This window comes from Neovison vison, chromosome 3 (assembly GCF_020171115.1).
Source record: "Neovison vison isolate M4711 chromosome 3, ASM_NN_V1, whole genome shotgun sequence".
NCBI lineage: Eukaryota > Metazoa > Chordata > Mammalia > Carnivora > Mustelidae > Neogale > Neogale vison.
This window is the reverse complement of record NC_058093.1, coordinates 160,052,523-160,073,980: the sequence shown is the minus strand read 5'-3', so window position 1 is coordinate 160,073,980 and position 21,458 is coordinate 160,052,523. Positions and strand designations below refer to the sequence as shown.

At 37.5% G+C, this 21,458-nt stretch overlaps 1 protein-coding gene across 1 annotated transcript in view; it reads right to left on the bottom strand.

Moving 5' to 3' along the window:
* RPRD1A (regulation of nuclear pre-mRNA domain containing 1A) overlaps nt 1–21,458 on the bottom strand; it is a 79,086-nt gene that overhangs the window by 4,149 nt on the left and 53,479 nt on the right. The gene's annotated exons all lie outside the window — the stretch shown is intronic.

Here is a 21,458-nt window from a genome sequence, read left to right as displayed (position 1 = left end):
TATTTATTTATTTGCCAGAGAGCGAGAAAGAGAGAGAGAGAGAGAACATGCCGGGGGTGTGGCAGGCAGAGGGAGAAGCAGACTCCTGCTGAGCAAGCAACCCAATGAGGGACTTGATCCCAGGATCCTGGGATCATGACCTGAGCCAAATGCAAACGCCTAACTGAACCACCCAGACGTCCTAATATTGTTTACATTTATCATGACTTTGAAATTATGGTAGTTATTAGACCAACTAAATGTTATTTAATGTCTCAGTAAAGAAGCATATTTTATTATACAAATTTCATTATATCAACAACTGTATTTTATATATAATTTGTTTCCTTTGTAATGCTATGTCTTTTACTTTCCACATTAAAATACTGAACTTGAGGGGCACCTGGGTGGCTCATTGGTTAAAGCCTCTGCCTTCTGCTCAGGTCATGATCCCAGTCCTGGGATGGATGTCATATCGGGCTCTCTGCTCAGCAGGGAGCCTGCCTCCTCCTCCTCTCTGTTTCTGCCTGCCTCTCTGCCTACTTGTGGTCTATCAAATAAATAAAAATCTTAAAAAAAAAAATAAAAAAAAAATAAAAATAAATACTGAAATTGAGAAGGGGTCCAAAGCTTCACCAGACCACCAAAGGATTCCAATGGCCCCAAAAAAGGTTAGGAAAGCCTGCCAACAGTGGCCCAAAGACTCAGAGACTGGAAACCAATCAAGATCATATTTGGCTCAGAGGGAAACAGCCCATTCTCTACACTGGTAATCTCCTTTTAACTGCAGTTGCCAGATTTCCACATGGAAAGAGAGGATCCTTCTATGCTTTATCACCTAGTGGAGGTGAAATGTGAAAGAGGGAATCTAGAAAATGGGTATTCTACCTTCTAGAAAAGATGAGAACTTTCTCCCTCCTTCTAACCAATAACCAAGGCTGACCTCATAAACAAGATAGAAAAACTTACTGATAAGCTTTCATTTTGGACAGAAGGCTTATCCACAAAAAGCCATTAACTTTAGTGTTTCTCAACTCTGTACGTAAGAATCAGCTAAGAGGGGCACCTGGGTGGCTCAGTGGGTTAAAGCCTCTGCCTTCGGCTCAGATCCTGGTCTCAGGGTCCTGGAATCGAGCCCTTCATCGGGCTCTCTGCTTGGCAGGGAGCCTGCTTCCCCTACCACCCCACTCTGCCTGTCTCTCTGCCTACTTGTGATCTTTGTCAAATAAATAAATAAAATCTTTAAAAAAATCAGCTAAGAAATTTTTGAATAAACAGATTTTTCAAGAGTACTTCAGTCCTACTACATATCAATTAAATGAGAATAATCTATGGAAGTGGGTCCAGAGTTAATGAATTTTGTAGAAGTTCCCAAAAGAATGCTAATAGAGTTCTGAGCCACTTCTTTAGTTCTTCTACCTACATGAAATCAACTTGTGAGGTTTCTTTGCATGACTGAGCCCCCTCCTTTAAAGAATAACCACATGTGAGGAAAGGGATTTTTAAGAATTACTAAAACTCAACTGCTCTAAGGGAATGGGAGAGATTCCCCTGAGCTTCAGTTCCTCTGAAGCTCAGGGAACTGGGCACAGTAGCTGGCAAAGCAGGCAAGGCTGGAAAAGTTCAAGGATAGCTTTGGGTACAGAAGAGAGATGTCAATTCTTGCCATGTCTACATGTCCCTGCATCTCTAATTTATCATGAAGATCAAGATGGAGTAAAAGAGAAATCCAGAATCTCAAGGCATGATTTTCCCCTACCCCTATCCCCTTCACCAGTGATACACATTGGAACACCAAGTCAGTTTCAGCATAGTACCTCAGAGTGGCACACAAAAGATTAACACCAGAATATTTCACATTCTAGATGCATACTTCTCAGTAGGATCTCATGACACATGTCCACATTTAGCACATCTCTTTCTCAAAACACACTGGTATGGGGCAAACACTACTCTCCATCTGTCCCACTGTTCTTCGCTGAATCATTCTTGAATAAATAATACATAAAGCACTCTGGGGTCAGCATGATATATTGAGATGCTGTTCAAATATATTCATAAGCAATTATTCTCTGCTAAAGAATATGTTTTGAGAAATGTCTTATGTACCTTTAGTGGTTATTATTGCTCACCCTAATTTCTAGTTTCTAGCATCCTCATAGGTTGTTCTTCAATAAAAATTTGATTCAAATGATACTGGCAACTAAAAGCCTTCAGCTAATTGGTATCTATTGCAAACAAAAAATTGGCAAAAATAAAAGTATAAAAATATAAAAAGCTGCCATTTATTGAATGTCCATTACATGCCACACATTAAAATAGAACTCATTTAATTCTCTCAATAATCTCATGAGAAGAGTTATTACCTTTCATACACATGTGAAGTCACACTTTTCTCAAATAGAAAGAAAAGTATGTAGTAGTCAAAAGCTTTCTCTACTGTCATAGGCAGGATCTCCTACCCAGAAGATTTAAGGACCTGTGGCAAGCTGTCTGATGTGAGCCCAAAGAAGAAGGTGGATGAAACCTGGTATCTATCTGATAACATGACCCAGGCCATAGCCCTGAAAGTCTTAAATTACCCAACTAGGTGGTCTAGAAAGAGGCTACAAGATTCCACAGGTTGGTTTCGTACAGCCACAATGCTTACAAGAGGATGTATTACTTTGACTTTGCTGTACAAGAACAGTACTTCTCTCAGATCCAAGTCATCGCAGCACCATGAATGTCATCTCACAGCACTTGTACAGAAATGCTACCACAGCAGTCCCTGACATATGGCAAGTATAAATTTATTAATGGAGATACACCATTTAAAAAATGAACAAAGAAATGAGGTCTCCTGCCTCCACAAAGCTAACCTTTCAAGAGGAAGGAGACAAAAAGCATATAAATATTATTTCAGATATGAATACAGTAAAGAAAATAAAGTTGGGCCAAAGGAGAGTAAGAAGGATCCATGTAGGGGGAGAGTTAAGAGGGGATTAAAGATTCAAACTGTTGTTTCAGAACCACTGACCTAGAGGAGACGGACTTCCATGACAGCCTGAGGAGTTCAACTGACCCACCTCCTGGTGAAAACAGTTTCTAAAAACCATACTAGCCATTTAAAGCTTCTGGAAATGATCCTAAAGGCAAAGAACCTATGAAGAAATATCTGTTCCAGAAAAATACATTCGGAAAGGCGAGCATCTGTGGTATGTGAACCAAGATGTTCCCTCCCTGCCTACTCCCAGTTAAGCAAGGCAGACTCCCCTCAGACCACTGCAAGAACACAAGAATCACTCCCTGGCAGCTCCCAGAGGGCTTTCTTCCTGAGAGGGGCAAGGCATCAGCATTTGTGATGCTGCCCCCAGTTACCTGTTGCTAAGGCTGCCACAGGATAGTGTAGTTAAGGACCCAGGGGCTCTACACTCTTCACCTCCGTTGGTGAAACAGAGGCTCTGTTTGGATGTGGCAAGCCAAGAATACTGGGACACTGACAACCCCTGCACCCCATTCGGGAGGTGATGCTCTAATCAGAAAGGGAAAGCTGAGATGAAAACAGGCTGCTACACCCCTCCTCACTCTTACTAAGAGCTGAACGCCTACAGCAGAGGTAACACTCAAAGGTTTACCGTTGTCCCCATCCCTAGTTACAGACCCCTGACACAAAAGATTTTTGCCTGACAGAAGCAGGCAGTAAAACAGATAGAACATAAACTTGTCAATTTTAGTTACAACCACAAGGCAAGGAGAAGTTCAGGCCTAAGGGTACTGTCAAGAACAGTGGAGGCTATGGTGAAAGGCAATTAGGAGATTGTTAATAGGAGCTAAATTGTAGGCCAACTAATTTGCAGGAGAGAAATAGGGAAGAAGACAGCTAGAAGGTGACTTTCTGATGTCAGAACAAATATCTAACACTGACCCCAGAAAGAAAATCAGTATTCTCAGAGAGTGCACTCCATGCTCACTGCAACATTATTCACAGCAGCCAAGATATGGAAACAACTAAGTTTCTGTCAACAGATGAAGGGATAAAGATGATAGGGTGCATACACATATACAATGGAATTTACTCAACTGTAAGAAAAAAGATTATTCTAGCATTTGCAAGTGGATAAACCTAGAGGATATTATGCTAAGTGAAATCAGAGAAAGATGAATACTATATAATCTCATTTACATGTGGAATCTTAAAAAAAAAAAAAAAAAAAGGAAAGAAAAGGTGAACTCAATAGAAACAGCAGAATGGTGGTTACCAAAACCTGAGATGTCAGGGGGAGATGAGGAGATGCTGGTCAAAGGGTACCAGTTTTAAGATGAATAAGCTCTGGAAATCTAAGCTACAGCATTCTGACTATATTTAATAATACTGTGTTGTGTACTTGATATTTGCTGAAAGGAGACCTAAGTGTTCTCATCACACACACAAAACTATGTGACGTGATGGATGTGTTAATTACACTGAGTGTGGTGAAAACTTCAACAAAGTAGATATATATCAAATCATCACACTGTATAGTTTAAATATATACAATTTTATCTGTCCATTTTACTTCAAAGCTGGTAAAAACAAATCTCTTCTTATTCTATTAGTAAACTAACATTGCCCCCCAAACCCCCCAAAACTCCACGAAAACTCCTAGGCATGAAAGAGAAAACAAAAATTATGGGTCCAGTGGCACACATGTACTGTATCAGGGTAAGTAAACCTGAGAAGTCAGTCAATAGGTAAAGCCAGGGGCACCTGGGTGGTTCAGTGGGCTAAAGCCTTTGCCTTTGGCTCAGGTCATGATCCCAAGGTCCTGGGATTGAGCCCCATATCGGGCTCTCTGCTCAGCAGGGAGCCTGCCGACCCCCACCCCCGCCCCCCACCCCGGCTTCTCTGCCTAATTGCAATATCTGTCTGTCAAATAAATAAATAAAATCTTTAAAAAAAAAATAGGTAAAGCCAATACTGTTTTTTTTTAATCCCTTTCATAATCTTCTCATTCTTTTCTAACTAAACCTGCATTTTGCAAAAGCAGCTTTCAAAAAATGTATTTTGTGTTTAAATTTTTTCCTAAATGAATTCTTAATTCTGTTTCAGCTTCAAAGAAAGGGAAGAACTTGAATTTTAAAATTTAAGATAAAAAATTCCTCCAGAACAAAACCATTAAGAAATCAAGCCCCTTCCCTTAGCAATAAATATGAAGCTGACATATACTGCTTTTACTGCAAACATATAGTTCTGTTTATCCTGCCAGTATGAAAAACTTTTGATGCAAATCAAAACCACAAAGATCACACTTCACACCTACAATTATGGCTATAATAAACAAGACAGACAAGGGGCGCCTGGGTGACTCAGCTGGTTAAACATCTGACTTGATTTTGGCTCAGGTCATGATCTCAGGGTCGTGAGATCAAGCCCCCATATTGGGCTCTTTTCCTCTCTCACACCCAACCCCCACTCCCATGTGCACGCTCATTCTTTCTCTCAAATAAATAAGTGAAAAGAAAAAAAAAGACAAGACAGACTGAAACAAGTGCTGCAAACGTGGAGAAACGGGAACCCTTACACACACTGCTGGTGGAAATGTAAAGTGGCCTGTAGTTCCTGAAAAGACCATACAGAGTTACCACATAACTCATCCATTCAACTCCTAGGAATATACAAAAGAGAAATGAAAATGTATGGCCACACAAAAATTTTAACATGAATGTTCACAGTAATTCATTATAGCCAAAAGGAGGGAAAACAAATCCAAGTATCTCTCAACTGATGAACAGAGAAACAAAATACGATATACTTCTACCATGTAATATTATTTGGCCATAAAAAGAAATAAAGTACTGATATATGCTACAACATGAAAGACCCTTGAAAACATGTTAAGTTAAAGAAGCTAGCTAAATAGACTATATACTGTATGGTTTCATTTATATCAAATCTCCAGAAGGGCCAAATTTATAGAGCAAAGCTTAGGGCTTGGGGTGGGTTGAAGTGGAAATGGTTATGAGGTTTCCTTTAGAGTGGATAAAAACGATCTAAAATTAAAGATCATAGTGATGGCTGCAAAATCCTGTAAATATATTTAAAAACTATACACTGTAGGAGTGCCTGGTTGATTCAGTCGGTAGAGCATGTGACTCCTCTGATTTGCAGGTTATAAGTGGGAACTCTCTGTTAGGTGTAGAGATTACTTAAAAATAAATTCTTTAAAAAAACCCAACAAAACCCTGTACATTGTCACATGGTATGTGAATTAAATCTCAATAAAAATATTAAAGGAAGGGGAAAAAAAGGCTTTGTGAGTTAGTCTAAGAATCTTAGTGCCACAAATAGTATTTTTTTTTTTTTAAAGATTTTACTTATTTGAAAGAGAAAGAACATGCTCATGAGGAGGAGCAGAGGGAGACGGACAAACAGAGTCTGTGCTGAAAGCGGAGCTCAATGTTGGGCTTGCTCTCATGACCAGAGCTGGAATCAAGAGTCAGATGTTTAACCAACTGAGCCACCAAGGCACCCCTAAATAGTATTGTTTTTAATGAGAAATGAATTCCAAGTTCTGCTACTTTACTAAGAAATTCACTTAAAAAAAAAATTTAAAGGGTAAGAGCGAACCTGTTATTCTAGGTGCAATAAATACCAAGCTCATACAATATAAATACTGTCCACCAAATTCCAACCTGATTTCTTGGAAAGCCCAATCTGTTACTGCAAATATTATATAAAAACCAGTGATGAACATGAGTGATAGCCAAAAGGGTCAAACAAAAGCAATGCCATAGAAAATAAACAATGTTTATAATAACTACTCTCATGAGGCCCTATAGCTCAGGGGTTAGATCACTGGTCTTGTATAATAACTACTCTCTATACATCACCTGTACCTTACAACACCTACTAATTTACATACCAACATTACAGATGATAGTATTCTGACTTGAGATTCTAGCTCACTGCATATTACTTTCATTTTTTCAAAAAATTCATCATTCTGTTACTTGATATTGAATTCAAAGGTCTCAACTGATCTACTCCATATTTCAGTTCAACGTTTCTTGAGTATCTACTATAGAAGGTACCAGTCACTACGTTGGGAACACCAAGATGAATCATAATCCTCACCTAGAAGAATACACAATTTAGTGGGCATGCAAAAAATGAATATTACAATAAATTATGATGTATTCCATTAGATGCAAAAACCACTTTCTGTGACACACCAGGAATGGAGGATGGAGCACTCCGCCACACTACATAGATCAGGGAAGGTTTTCAGAATTGAGGAGATGTGAGTAGAACATAATAGGACATGGGAACAGCAAGACAGCAGGGCAGTGAGAATGAAGGGCACGCTATGTGCCAATTCACTACCACCACAGAGCATGGTGCAACATGAAGACATTAATTTCATTAGCAAATACAGCCACATTTAAGAGGACGAACCTGAGGAAGAATCCTACTGCAAATGTCTAGGAAAGACAGACTAGGGCCTGAACCAAGCCAGAAGTAGAAGAGCACTTCACAAACTACACTGTACGTCAAGCAGCAATGCAACTTTTTTTTTTTTTAAGATTTTGTTTATTTATTTGTTAGAGTGTGAGAGAGAGCACAGGCAGGCAGAGGCAGAGGCAGAAGCAGCCTCCCCGTGGAGTGAGGAGCCCGACATGGGACTTGATCCCAAGACACTGGGGTCATGACCTGAGCCAAAGGCAGCCGCTTAACCAACTGAGCCACCCAGGCGTCCCAGCAATGCACTTTATAAACTACACTGTGTGCATGCAATACCTTAATTCAAAAGACAAAAACAATTTGTAGTAAGAAAAATCAGCAAGACTGGTTATAGTTCTCATGTGAAGAATGATGAGATTTCAAGCTTGATGAGTAGCTGGATGGAGATGCTATGATCTGAGATAGCAAAGACAGGTAGAAACTCCTTCAGAGAAGATAAATAGTTCAATATTCAGTATGTGAAGTGTGTTACCCTTGGGACTTCCAGTAGAAGGCACTTGGAAATGTGGTTCTAGCATTCTGAAAGTAAGATTTGGGCTTCAGAGGCAGCAAATAAAAATCTATCTATAAACCATGAGATTTGCAGTAGCCCATTAGGCCTTTATGAGTACATATATAGAAATGTTTCTGAGCCATCTTACACCATTTTGCTTCTCCCTTCCCCCACTCTATCTTCTGTATATCTGTCATCACACAAGATACTGTCAATCTTTGCTTTCCGTGGTTTCAGAAAAAAATAAAATGTATACTGACCTGATTTACTGAATCCACATGATTCTATGATTCTAATGTACACCAAAACATGTCCCCTCCCATTCCTGGTAAGAATCACACAAGAAAGAGAAGTAGGCTAATGACGGAAGGCAGAAATGTTCCTAGTATTAAAAAGGACTAAAAAAAAAAAAAAAAAAAAAAAAAAGGCAGAGAAAGTTAATCAGGAAGGCCTACATGTGGAAAGGTTTGAACTTTTTTCCTTAGGAAATTACTAATTTTCCCAACTATTTTGGGACTATGTTCTAGTACTAATTTTGGTACTATGACTATCCAACCCTCAGAAGAACAATATACCATTCACATCCACTATGTGAAGAACCCAGTAATCATCCTTAACCAATGCAATATCTGCTCTCCAAGTTCTTATGAGAGAATTCAATATAAAGAGGTATAATTTGAGATTTCAAAAAGGTCCACTTAAAGCATTGCATAATTGCAAAGTTTAATGGATTCTCACTCCTAAAGTATGGTTGTACCTGGTGACTTATTTCCAAAGAGAAGAGTATGAAAAGGGGAATAAATCAACTAACTTTACAGTGGAGAAGCCTGACAAACAATGCCTCAACAAAGTGATCTACGGCACATCAACACTGATAGGTGATTTGATAGTTAAGTACCTTGACAAAATGTGATGAAAATGGCACTTGACCTCTGCGTCTTCCTCCTTCCTTCCTTCATTCCAGTCTAATTTTGAGAAAAACATCAGACAAATCCCAACTGAGGGACATGTCATGAAATTCCCGAGCAACATTCCCCAAAACTATCAAGATCATCAAACACAAAGGGAGTTAAAAAAAAAGTGTCACAGGAGTGCCTGGGTGGCTCAGTGGTTTAAGCCTCTGCCTTCAGCTCAGGTCATGATCTCAGGGTCCTGGGATTGAGCCCCGCATCGGGCTCTCTGCTCTCCGGGGAGCCTGCTTCCCCCCTCTCTCTGCCTGCCTTCTGCCTACTTGTGATCTCTCTCTGTCTATCAAATAAATAGATAAAAATCTTTAAAAAAAAAAAAAGTGTCACAGCCAAGAGTCCAAGGAGACATGACAAATAAATGTAATATGATAACCCAGATGGGATCCCGGAACAGAAAAAGGATATTAGATAAATTTTTTAAAAATCTGAATAAAGTGTGGAATTTAGTTAATAAAAATTGGTTCACTAATTATGACAAACATACTAACATAAAATAACTAACATAAAATATTAACAGGGGAAACTGGATATGAGGTATAACGAGAACTCTCTGTACTGTCTTCGTAGCTTTTCTGTGAACTTAAAATCGTCTAAGATAAAAAGTTTATTTAAAAAAATCTAATGGACAAAATAAACATGTTCCCAGGTTACTGAAGCCCCTTTGCCTACATTCTTACCTTAATCTTCACAAAAGATTAAAAGACAGGTATCACTATCCCTGTTTTACAGATGAGAAAACAGATGTAGGAAACTCAGCATAAACTGCTCGAGTCAGAAATGCCTGACACCAGCCACACAACACATTTTATTTAATAACATTCATCAAAATTAATGAATAATAAATAGATCTTCATTATTCTCAACAAATGCTACAACAACCACCATTCAGAAAGATGATACAATAACCCCTGGGGATAAAAATATATGTTTATAAAAAATAAAAAATTAAAAAAAAAGATACAATAAAAAAGTATTCAAGATCCTTTGTAGAATACCATTTATATTAAATTATCTAAATTCTGATGCAGGTTTGTTATGAATATTGCAGGACGATCTGCAACTTCAGCCTCCAAATAACACAGTAAAGCAACACACAATTTACTAACAAATAACGAGGGATTCTGTAGTATTAAACCTGCTCTGAACACAAAATTTTTGTGTAGCCAAAAATGATACAAATTTCTCTTCAGAAGCTTTTGTCCAAATTATTTTTACCTGCCCAGGATCTGCATCCAATTTCTTTTTTTTTTTTTTAAAGATTTTATTTATTTATTTGTAGATCACAAGTAGGCAGAGAGGCAGGCAGAGAGAGAGGAGGAAGCAGGCTCCCCGCTGAGCAGAGAGCCCGATGCGGGGCTCGATCCCAGGACCCTGGGATCATGACCTCAGCCAAAGGCAGAGGCTTTAACCCACTGAGCCACCCAGGCGCCCCTGCATCCAATTTCTATCTATCCTATAAGGGCCAGCTTAAATCTCAAGCCCTCCAACCGAACTTTCTCAGATTACTTCCTCCACACTGAACTTTCACTACTATCTGATCACTCAACAACATCCTGCTCTGACATGCTACTGACTATTCACATACTACACATATAGGGTATACTAGAAAGCTGATGAACAGTGAAAACACCAATAATAACAGAAAACAATTCTAGTCATTTGAATAGCTAAAACCCTTACAACATAGAGTTACATTTCTTAAGAAATGCAACATTCATAAGAAAATACAGATATTTTCATTAATGGTTCAGCTACAAACTTTTATATTTTTAAGATTTATTTATTTTGGGGGGGAAGGGCAGAGGGAGAGAAAATCCTTAAGCAGACTCCCCACTGAACGGCAGAGCCTGACAAGGGCTGGCCTGATGCAGGCTGATCTCACAACGTTGTGATCATGACCGGAGCCAAAATCAACAGTCAGCCACTCAATTGACTGAGCCACCCAGGCGCCCCAAAAATTATTTTTGAAAAGAGGATCTAAATCAAGTGAAAAATTTACCTGAGTACCTTTCTACTAGGAACAAATGATATTTAAATTAACTAGAGAACCAACTTTGCATCTTTTCCTTCTACAAATTCTCTTTTCTGTCTTAACCACCTATTTAGCCAAAAGCTATTTACAGTATTTTAAATGAGACACATCATAAATCCATAAATGCTTTTTAAAAGTAATCTCTACAGTCAATGTGGAGCTCGAATGCACGACCCCAAGATCAGGAGTCACCCACTCCACCGACTGAGCCACCCAAGGGCCCTGTAAGTCCGTAACTATGACGCACACACTATAGTTCCTAGTAATGCGTGTGTTATATATCCAAAACTCTACAAGACATAGGTTTTCCAGTACCCCAGGCTTCCTCAAACCACCTCTCCCAACTTTTAATCACAATTTTCCAAATTTCAATTAGCTAATTGCCACCTTTTATTTCTTCACAGGTTACCTATTGTTTATATAGTATTATTTAAATGAACTCACTTTTTAAGAGCTTCATTCTAAGTAACAACATTCATATAAGCACAGCTTTGTTGTGCTACTTGGAATTTCACTCACACACTAAAATAACTACTAGAATAAATGTTCTCAGGCAGCACGTGGCAGGAGTAGCACTGAGCCACTTTTTATCTCCTTAACTATTTCCCTCTTTTAACAAGGCCTACATTTCTGTCATTTATTTGCTAAAACTTTATGTGTTATTTCATTTACAGATACACACGTGTCTCCATCCCAAAGGCCAAAAGCTTTTTATTACCATGTACGTAAGCCTTAATGCATTAGGTGTGATGTCATGTGTGGACGGAAAGTGGGTTAGAGCTAGCTTGAAATCTGAACTACCTTTTGAAAACCCTTTCTTTACAACTGAGTATGTATTGTCTAATCTTCTCCATGTTAGAAAACCTACTTTAAGACCAGACACTACCACAGAAACTTTTTCTACTTTAGCCTCACGCTAACTTCCTGAGTCACTACTTAGTTACTTCTGAACTTAAATACTATTAAACTCTTATCTAGTCTTCACATCCATAATTAGGGTGAAACACACTCTGTGTCCAGCAGAGCACTGGCTATGAACAGGTCTCTAGTCAATACTTCTGGGCATGAAGTCAGAAGATTTGGGTGTGAGTACTGCCTCCTCAGTGTAATACCCATGTGACTCTAAGCAATGACTCCCTGAGATTACCTAAGCCTCAGGTGTTTTCTTTATAAAAGAGGGAGACCTGTTTTATAGGGAGGTGGGGATTAAATAAATTAATGTACAAGTTTTCAAATAATTAAGTGCTATATAACTTGTGATTACCATTCTGGGATGGTACCAAAACCATCTTGCACTAAGAAGAGCAAAGAAAATCAATGCCCCCCCAAATTGGGAGTTCTTACTCATTTTAGGGCTGACCCAGATACTGTTTTCCAAAATTCCAGTTGCTTTAAATGTTTTAATTATTTCTGAATTTAAATATTTATATTTAAATATAAGTAGCATCTGTTTTCCTGTAGATGCTACTAATAATTCGACTCTTAGGCCATACTTGACAGTGACTTCTTAAAAAAGCCTTAAGAGAAGAATTTCAAGTGCATCCACATGTGGTCATTAAAAACTGGGTAACAACTGCAAGCACCAGGCCTGCCATGTTACAGCCCCTTTCTCCCTATCAGCTAAGAGCTGCTGTAGCAGGAGGAATGCATCAAGCAGGAAGCCCAATACTGATTCTACTTAGCAAGCTGTGCAGCGTTTGCAGGATGCAAATCTGAGCATAGCCCAGGCTTCAGAATGCTCTGAAAACAGCTTTGAGAAGTCATTCTCACTTTTCATTTGTGAAATCAATTCTCATGGTCCCTTCCAAGAACAATGTGATGGGACTGGGTAACACCCAATAAAAATATATGTTAGGATTTTTTTTTTTTCAGCAAGGGAAAGAGGGAACATCTGAGCATGATGGTTAAAGACTTTCCCCAACAGTATTTCTTAACGATAGATGTAGGGGTGTAGTATTTCCATGACACCTTGTTTCCAAAGTATTTCCAAAGGCGCATCTTTGCAAATATCTAAACAATTTAATTTCTCCCTGTGTATCTTAACATATGCATCCTTAGTCTAAAATCTGCTTGATTCAGTTCTATTTAAAATTCACATTTTATCATTCTCACCAGTCTTTATTGTAACTAAATATTTGGGAATTAAAATAAGTAAATTCTTGGGTCAGAAAAGAACAAATTAGTGTTGAGGGTAGAGTTAGTTATCCTCATGCAAAACAGTACTGAGACATAATTTTTATATTCTAGAACCAATCTTTACAATCTTGGCTCTTTTTATTTGTGCTCTTGCAGATACCTAAATAGTTTTGTTCTTTGACGTGTATTTCAATAGCCTTCCTTAAAATGTTAACATAACACATCTTTCTTAAGCCTCTGCCTTCAATATAACTATAAGCTTTGATTATCTCTCAGGATTCACTATACTTGACTTCATTTTGGTTACCCTGGTGTTGAGGCTCTTTGCTAGGATAGACAGGAAATGTTGATTAAGTATTGATCAAGACTTAAAAAAAAAAATTGTACAGGATTTTGTTAGTTTTTACCAAGACCAAAAAATTCCATGATGTTAGGGACTTTCTGAGACTGGGAGTAGCTAAGTGTATTGCCATCTCCAGGAAAAAGATCGGATGGCAGATAAAGGTATTTAGTGGTTTGCTCTGTCCTCTGGAAATACCCAAATTTCACTTGGGATCTAATCCTGCTTTTGATAACCTTTAAAAAAATATAAATGCAGTTATCAAATCCTTTATTTCCTTTCAGATCACACTCCTCTCTGACAAAGCCATTTTTCCTTGATTATGTACACAAGTTTTTCTATTTAGTGGAAAATATTTCAGTGTAAATAATCTCTAACAAACCTCTGAAGGCTTACCCTCATTCTCTAGGTAAGTTTTCTAAAAGCAGATTTTATTTTAAAACATCCCTGAAATAAGTAATTCCTACCTGTTAATAAGTTATAAATCTATACTGCAAAGGTTCATTAGCCTTCTAAATTGTTAACAAGTGGAAAAAAAACAGTTTCCTCAGGGACTATTTTTTTCTGCAAGGAATCCAATCACCTGGTTATAAACTGGGTTTTGGAAAATCAATGCTAACTTGTAATAAGGGTAGATACTATTAAAAATAAGCTTTCTACATTTCTAGATGCAATCCAGCGTATTGTGATCTTAACTAAAATTTTGATGTGCTTACTAAATGCCAGCCATTGTTCTAAGTGGTCCATTTAATCTTCATATGTAGAAACTATTATTATCCATGCATTACACATAATGAAACCAAAGCACAATTAACCACTGATTAAGGAACTTCTCCCAAAATCAAGAGATTAAGGAGCAAAAAGGAATTCAAACCTAGACAGTCTGGGTTCAGAGTCCTCACGCTTAATCATTATGCTACCCTTTCACATCTTGAAATTATTAATAGGATGGGTATTCTGAAGAAGTATGTTATCCAAATAAAAGTTACTTTACATCAAATACAGGATCACCACAGTGTCAGGACCAAGTGCTGGCTGTAAAACATAATCCTACAAATTGTGACTTTTATTAGGTAGTCTAATTCTGCCATTTAAACATCTCTGGACTTCCCAGTACTGGAGTTTTCCTTTTCTCATGAATAAGAGCATATGGGCCTTAACACTAATTTTTTTTAAAACACAAAAAGGACCAATAATAGCAAAAGCAACAACAGAGAAGACACAAGGGAAATGACATATGAAAGGGAGCTAGTAAACTTAGGAGTGATGACCAATATTCCAGAAAAGCAGAACCTGCTAATAATTATCAGTTTTGATTTTGGTGGGGAAGAGGTTGTCCAGGAGCTAAAAGCATGTGAACTAATTCTGTTTATTAAACAATTAAAAATCAAGTTGGGTGGAGTAATTTAAGTCAGTGAGCTGTAACTATCAAGTCAATTTTTCCTTCTATTTCTACAGCTATTTAAATGACGAAGTAGACTTAATTACGCTATTTCAGCCTCACTCCCCCAGTATGTATTATCTAGTCACTAAAGAATCACACTATCTCAGGGTCATAAAGGTGAGCTATTTGTTTAACAAACTGGGTGTCTTATTAAACACTGTTACACTCTGACTTTTTAACAGGCAAACCAAAAGTCAGAGATTCTGAGCTGTTTGGGAGCAAAAATAGTTTCTTGGCTACATTCCCCCTCCAACCCTTAATATGTTCATGTTCGGAGCAAAGCTCCAAGAGCAAAATATAATTTATAACATTCCTCAAAACCACTGAATACATCCTACCCATCTCCCAGGGCTAATAGTTTATAAATAAAATACGAACAGTAGACCCAACAATCCGCTTATCCTGGTCATTCAACCTCTTCTTCATCACTTCAAACAGCAAACTCATTACTTTATCCTTCACTATTGAACAGTTTCACTGGATATAAAATTCTAGGTTGGTGAAGTTTTTCTTTCAACACTTTTCATCCCTCTTCCCTTCCTGCTCAAGTGATTCTGCTGAAAAAACTGCTGTAATTCTTGTCCTGTAAGAGTTCTTCCTTGCCCCTCCTGTTTCTTCCAAGGTTTTGTCTTTGGCTTTCTGCAGTTTGAAAAAGACATGCCTAAGTGTAGACTGTAGGGTTTTTTGGTATCCTGCCTAGTATCTGTCCTTGGAATTTCCTAGATCAGTGGTTTGATGTCAGTCATTAACTTTGAAAATTCTTGGTCATTACTTCAAATATTTCTTCTGCTTCAATTGTTTTCCTTGTGTTCCAAGTACGTGTGACATCTTTCCAAATTATCCCACAATTTTTCAATGTTCTATGTTGGATTTCTTCCCCCTTATTTTTTCTTTTTGGATTTCAGTTTGGAATTTTCTATTGACCTATTATCAAATTCACTGATACTTTACGCAGCAGTGTCCAGTCTATTGAGATGACCATAAAAGGCACTCATCACTTGTGTTTTTTTATTTCTAGCATGGTATCTACTTTTCCATTAGAATTATTAACACATTAACCAGTCAAATTCCTTGTCTGATAGTTCCAAAAGCTGTGTCCTACATGAATCTGTTTTGTTTCTTCAGGCTGTTTCTTGACTTCTGACATGCTTTGTAATTTTTTCAAAAGCTGAACATGATTATCATTTAACAGGAACTGAAGTAAACAGGTCTTTATTATGAGGTTTTACCTTCTTTTGACCAGGAGATGGGCTGTGTTTGCTGTAGATCCAGATGGCAGAGGCTGAAACTCAGTACTTTAAACAGTCCTTTACATTTGTGAATTCTAACTAGCAGAATGGTTTTGTCACCTGTAATATATTCAGTAGTCCTAGCTGTATCCTCTTATCTAAACCCAACTCCCCTTATAGTTTTCTAACTATCTTCTGGTAGTTTCATGTGGAGATAGCACATAAATTATGCCTGTCCCCAAGTCTGATCTTCGATATCCCCATTTCCTTCAGATGTCCTTCAAAGTACTGTTTCTAATTCCTATGTCATCTTGGCACCTGCCTCTGAATACACTGCAGTTAATTCCTTTTGCTAATGTGGAATCCAGAGTTGAGTAAGAAACCCATCAATGACTGAACAAGCATCCAATGAAACCAAATGTACCTGCCATAATCTGAATGTGTAAGTGTATCTTAACACTGTTTAAGCCAGCTATGTCTTCACCATGTTAACTGTTCCATGACTGATGCTTCCTCTCGTGAAGTGAGGCCAAGCTGGGTCCTGACCGTACAGACACTGTGAGCTCAGGAAGAACTGACTGGAAGTTTTTAAGCAGAGAAAGCAATGCAAGATTCCCAGAGACCCCATTCAATTTGCACTGGTTATGGAACAATGGTCATCAAACTGTGAGCTATTATTAGTCTCAGAGGTAACCCTAAACTGCAGTTGTAAGCAAATCTGTGTACATGTTGGATTTTTCAAAGCTGCTGGCAACTCAAAAAAAGGTTAAGAGTGTCCATATTCTTCTAGTACTCTATAACCTGATTTTCATGAACACTTTTTTAAAAATTAAAACACCCTAAACACACTTACAGTCCTGCAAGTCAAATGATAACTACCATCTCATTAGGAATTAGAATACAAAACTGTAGCAATATTACTGTATGTTACTGTGTTATTATGTAGCATAATGTTAAGTCTAGCATCTAATAGGTCACCAAACTCATCACGTTTACAGATAATGAACTGCCTCACTATCTGTGCCTTTTGGTATGTAAATTGTTTTAAAAAGTATAGTTAAAAAATAAAACGTAATGTTTACTAATGCTAAAAACCTCCCAAGAATATTACTTCACATTGGAATCAGATGACTGGATCTTAGAAAGATTCCAAGAACAGGCTTTGCTCTGAAGCAATTAACTTTCTCCATAAACTGATCTAAACACGACCAGATTTAAGAGACGCTTTACAAAGAATTCTTGCTTTAGGAAGCTAAGTCTGACAGCACTCTATGAGATGGTTAGTATAAATGATTCACAGTACTCCATATATTTTTAATTGACTTATCTATGTAAGAGGTTTACATTTTACTTAAATCCGATATATGCAATATTAAAATTATCAAGACTTAAGTTCTATTTTTAACACAAATCTTACTTCCAAAGCAAGGAGTGGATAAATTAGATGGCATAGTAACCAGTAATATCACTCCCCTAATAAATTACAATGGGATACTGAAGGAATTGGACTTAGACAATAACTTTTTATTAAAGCAATAATTTAAATATTCTTGATAGTACTTATCTCTCCACAATTTTGTCAGACACCTAGTTCTTTAAATAAGTCCGAGAAGTATAACTTATTTAACCCAATGTGGATAAATGGTCTTTGTTTTTTCCATTAAATTTTCACTCCTATCTGAAATGAAGGAAATAAACAAACAAATAAATAAATGCTGACCAGCAGCTATAAGTGTTTAGAAAAGAAGTTGCACATACATTTTCTTAAAAAAATCAAAGTGAATATACACAGCTACTTAAAAACAAGAGTGGAACAAAATACATCAAAATGTTAGTAATTGTTTTCAATGGTTGATGTAAACTTTCTGTATTTCTTTCTCCGTATTTTCCAGATTTTTTTCTTTTAAGTGGGCTCCATACCCAACATGGGGCTTTAACTCACAACCCTGAATGCTACCAACTGAGCCAGCCAGGTGCCCCTATTTTCCAGATTTTCTATAATAAACGTGTATTGTTTTTATGATGGCAGAGTGTTTTTGGGAAAAAATGCAAGGGTAAAGTTTTAAATTCTACATATTGCTTTTATAAGTTGAATTAAGCTCAAGTACCTAGAAGTTCCCAAGCATGAGATAAGGAATAGGGGGAAAAGAACACTGAACTTTAGAACTTGAATAGATCTTATTAATCATTAGATCTGACATCTACATTTTAAAGATGAGAAAAGAACAAGCTTGGTATTATACAATTTTAAGTTCAGAGAGTAAGTTCCAGAACCCATAACTCTTAAGTTCTTAGTTCATTATTCTAAGACCATACTCTACACTCACTGAAGACTAAGATATCCTAGTAGAATGTAAATTTGTACATACAGTATGGCTATTAACTATTTTTTTTTAATTTATAACTCCTTACAATGATGTTTTCAATTTATGATTTTTATAAGATAAAAGGAAATATATCAAAATGTCATCAGGAGCTAAGTGGCTTTAAAGTATTCAATTTAATGGGTTTTTCAAATTTCTTTGTAATATATTAACACCTCTGGGCTTCGGTGTTCCCAGTCATAAAACATGTTTAACAAAAGTTATCTACTTTACAGAATTCCAGATAAAATAGAATCAATACTTACAACAGTACCTTGGCACAGAATAAAAGCTAGTAGTTATTTTATGATAAATTTTTCAATTTTAAATCATCTCTCTCCTATAGTGAAGTTTAAGTGCAACCGTAGGGTTTCAGGTTAAATAAAAAAAGACACCGGTAATTCTTCACTCACAGAATTCATGGAAACATCCTTTATCCACTATTGGCAGATTCATTCAAGAGGCTGAATAATTCTGAGTAAATAAAATAAGCTAATAGGACATCAAAAGCAGAGCTTTTTGATGAATAAATGTGGGTTGTTTTATTTATTTTTTTTGCTGTACAAAGCTCAAGTCAAAGGTACTGATGCTCCCTGATTAGTCAGAAAGGGATTGCAGAGTGTAATCTAGCATGCAGAGCCCTAACTAACAAGGTAGAACTCAAACTCACTAGCCCCGGTCATCTAGATGGTCCACTCCTCCATGTAGATAACTTTTTTTTTTTTTTTTTTAAGATTTTGAGAGAGAGAGAGCGAGAGAGCACATGCATGCGCACTTGAACAGGGGAGGCAGAGAAAGAGAAGAAAAGGGGCTCTCCACTGAGCAGGGAGTCCTCATCCACCCCAGTACCCTGAGATCATGACCTGAACCAAAGTCAGAGGCTTAAATGACTGGGCCACCCACGTTCCCCCAGATGATAACTTCTAAGTAGCGAGTTAAAGGAAAAAGGGTCACCTGGTATGCACTGTACAAGGTGTTGGATGGGAACACAACACTAAATTCTGGTAGGCATAAAGCAAGCTGTACTGTTTGTTCCTATCTTACTTCTTTGTCCCAGTTTTCCTTCTGTCCATCTTTTTTCTCTTTTTTGTTCCCTTGACTCATCCTGCTAAAGGAAACTCTTTTTTAACAGTGTTATCATTTACAGATGTACCGTGAAATTTTCAGTTCTGCATTACTCACAGGGTATCTCCAACTTTGACACAAAATACACTTTGCTTGAAATGCACGTACACTGGTATGCCTAATGTACAGTATGTATATATACAATATACAGATAATTCTAAACAGCTTTGACACCAAACTCAAGTTTCACACTATAGTTAGCAAACAAGTCAAAGCTCTCCCATAAGGATGCTACAGTCATTTTGCACAGCAGTCTGGAAACTTATGTGGGTACTAAGACATGCTAATGGTGGCAAATATTTAGGTCCACTTAGATAATCCCAGGACTTCAACTGGTTGGCTATATGTTCCACATTAAAGGAAAATGAGAGCAGAATTTTGTAATTCTGAAATGGGATTCAGCATTAAAAAAAAAAAAAAAAAAACAAACCCAAAAACCAATGGTCCGAACTCAAAGGGAATTTCATGAATCCAAAGAGGAGGTATATTGCTTTACATTTCATGAAAGGATGAGAAGATGGCAAATTGTTACATATCTTTTGCTTTTTGAAGGAAAGCTGATGGCACAATGGTCAAAATCAACATTGCAGTTCTAGTTCAAAGCCCTAAAAACTAAATTCTTTCTTTTTTTAAAAATATTATTTATTTATTTATTTATTTGACAGAGAGAGAGATCACAAATAGGCAGAGAGAGAGAGGAGGAAGCAGGGTCCCCGCTGAGCAGGGAGCCCGACGCGGGACTCGATCCCAGGACCCCGAGATCATGACCTGAGCCAAAGGCAGCGGCTTAACCCACTGAGCCACCCAGGCTCCCTAAATTCTTTTTTTCAACTTGAAGATTAGATCTTCCTGACTAAATGTTACTCCTATTTAGGAAAGATATATTATTTAAAATTGCATTTTCTTTTTAATAGTTAGGTCCTTACTAATTTACATCTCAAATAACAGGGCTTAAAATATTAACTATAGGGGTACCTGGATGGCTCATTGATTAAGCATTTAACTCAAGTCATGAATTCAGGGTCACAGGGCCATGAGATCGAGCCCTGTGTTTAGCTCCACACTGAGCATGGAGCCTGCCTGTGATTCTCTTCCTTTCCCTCTGCACCCCACATCCCCTGTTCAAGCTCTCACAAACAAACAATAACCTTAAAAAATATTAACTATAGTAATTTTTAACATAAGAAATCTGCCTGAGGAAAACACTGTCCTTCATAATACATAATTTTGTGACAAAAATGTCCTGTAACTTACTTTTATTCACACTTTTAAGGAATGCTTTATGTATACTGACTACGTAAGTCTAAAACTTCCCCAGCAACCTCACTTCTCCACAATTCCACAAAGTAGCTTGTCCCACTGTTTCACTTATGCTCTCATTTTACAACCATTATGACTATAATGCTGTTGTTAATGTTGTTTCCTTACTTGTTTAGAATTCCCAATCATTCCTTTTTCAGTCAGAATTACAAAGTACAGAGCTTTTTGTAACATGGCTATGAGAACACGATTTCCTGAGGGATAGGGGTGGGTTGGGATCTCCAGGTATTTAGGCATTTTCAGTACCTCAGTGTGCTAAGTCTTCTATTATTTGCCAGGAGAAATTTCATCCCTCTGTGCCTACTGTCTTATGTATTGTTTTTCTGAAAATGCTTGGTGGTTCCAGTGATACTATTATCCTTATGTATACAGACTGTATGTGACCTGCTTCGGTTGTCAGTAAAGTGGACAATATCCAACATGGACTATAGTAGTGATTGGTGTTTTGAATATATATCATCCGCATCACTCCTGGGCCTCACCAGCCAGAAGGGCTCTTCTCCTCTGCTCCAAGTTCCCATACAGACACAGATTCCTCATCGCTGC